This window comes from Ursus maritimus, unplaced genomic scaffold (assembly GCF_017311325.1).
Source record: "Ursus maritimus isolate PB19 unplaced genomic scaffold, ASM1731132v1 scaffold_5, whole genome shotgun sequence".
Classification (NCBI taxonomy): domain Eukaryota; kingdom Metazoa; phylum Chordata; class Mammalia; order Carnivora; family Ursidae; genus Ursus; species Ursus maritimus.
The window spans coordinates 59,707,371-59,709,207 of NW_024426663.1; positions in this window are offsets into that span (position 1 = coordinate 59,707,371).

Consider the following 1,837-nt stretch of genomic DNA (forward strand, 5'->3'; position numbering starts at 1 on the left):
TTTTTTTTTTTTGCTTTGAAATTGAATTTAAGATTTCCAAACCAATAAATGGAGTAAAAGGGAATTAATATCACACAAAAAATAAATCTTGGGGCACCTGGGTGGCTCAGTCGGTTGAGCATCTGACTCAGGTCATGCATGATCTCAGGGTCATGGGATCAAGTCCCACATCAGGCTCCGAGCTAGGTGTAGAACCTTCTCTCTCTCTCTCTGCCCCTCCCCTCCCCCTTCCCCCACTCTCTAAATCAATCAATCAATCTTTACATCAAACCAAAAGAAAGCAAAAAAGGAGGAAACATAAGTAACGAAGAAAGAGTGTGGTAAATAGAAATGACAAAGTAAGATGCTAAAAATAAACCCCCATGGTAGAAATCACAACAGAAGAAACTTGCCAGTTAAAAGTGATTGCTCAATTACATTTTAGAAATATAATTTTGTAGTATGTTGTTTGTAAGAGAACCTTGGAAGACACAAGCATACGCAGAGATAAAAATAGTGCATCGGAAAACCCAAATGTCCGTCAGCTGAGGGCGAGGTAACGCTCTACAGCACATCCGCACACAGAATGTCATCCAGTCAGAAAAAGGAACCAAGTATGGATTCATGCTACAACCTGGATGAACCCTGAAAACATCATGTTAAGTGAAAGAAGCCAGACCCAAAAGGCCACATACTGTATGACTCCATTTATAGGAAATGCCCAGAAAAAGCAAATTCATGAAGATAGAAAGTAGATACGCGGTTGCCAGGGGCTAAGGGAGAGGGAAATGGAGAGTGACAGCCAATGGGTAATGCTTCTTCTGGAGAAGGTGAAAATGTTCTGGAAATACGTAGCTGTGATCACTGCACAACTGTACACTCTAAAAGGATGGATTTTATGGTCTGTGAATTCCATCTCAATAAAAAAGATGTACATTAAAAAAGATGAAACGATGGGATGGAATACAAGTCAAACAATTTTTTTTTTTAACTCTTCTGGTTCTATTCATTCCTGACAAGAGACTTTAAGGCAAACAGCAAGGATAAAGGGAATTACTTCCTGATGAAAGTGACCATTCACCAGGCAAATAAAACAAATTTTAAAAACATAGCTTCAAAACACATAAAGCAAACTTGATACTGTTATAAGGAGGAACCGGCAAATTTACCATCATTTCAGGAGATTTTAACATAGCTCCCTCAGTAACTGTCTTCAGCAAATAAAAATTGATAAAGATACAGAAGATATAAACCACGCCATAAATAAGCTTGATTCATACATACAGAACCCAGTAATCTGAGAATACAATCTTTTCAAGCTTACAGCAAACTAAACAAAAAACTAACCAAGTACTACATACAAGGCCACAAAACGATTTTCAATACCACAGGATCGAAATCACAAAACAAGTTCTCTGACCACAATGTGGTCAGAAATCGGTGACAAAAAATGTAACCTAAGAACCTCCACACATTTGGAGACTTACATGTAAACTTGCAAATAATTCATGTGTCCATGAAGAAGTCATAATGGAAATTAGAAAATATTTCAAATTGAGTTATTAGAGCTCTATCTATCTATACTACTTGGAGATATATATATATGAACTTGTATGATGAACATATAGCAACAGATGGAGGGAAATATATATGTTCAAAAAAAAAAGTCTGTTTTAGAAAAGAACAAAAGGCTAGGGGCACCTGGTGGCTCAGTCAGTTAAGCATCCAACTCAATTTCAGCTCATGATCTCAGAGTTCTGGGATCAAGCCGCCTGTCAGTCTCCACACTTGAAAGGGAGTCTTTTTTTTTTTTTTAAGATTGTATTTATTTATTTGAGAGAGAGAGCAAGAGAGAGAG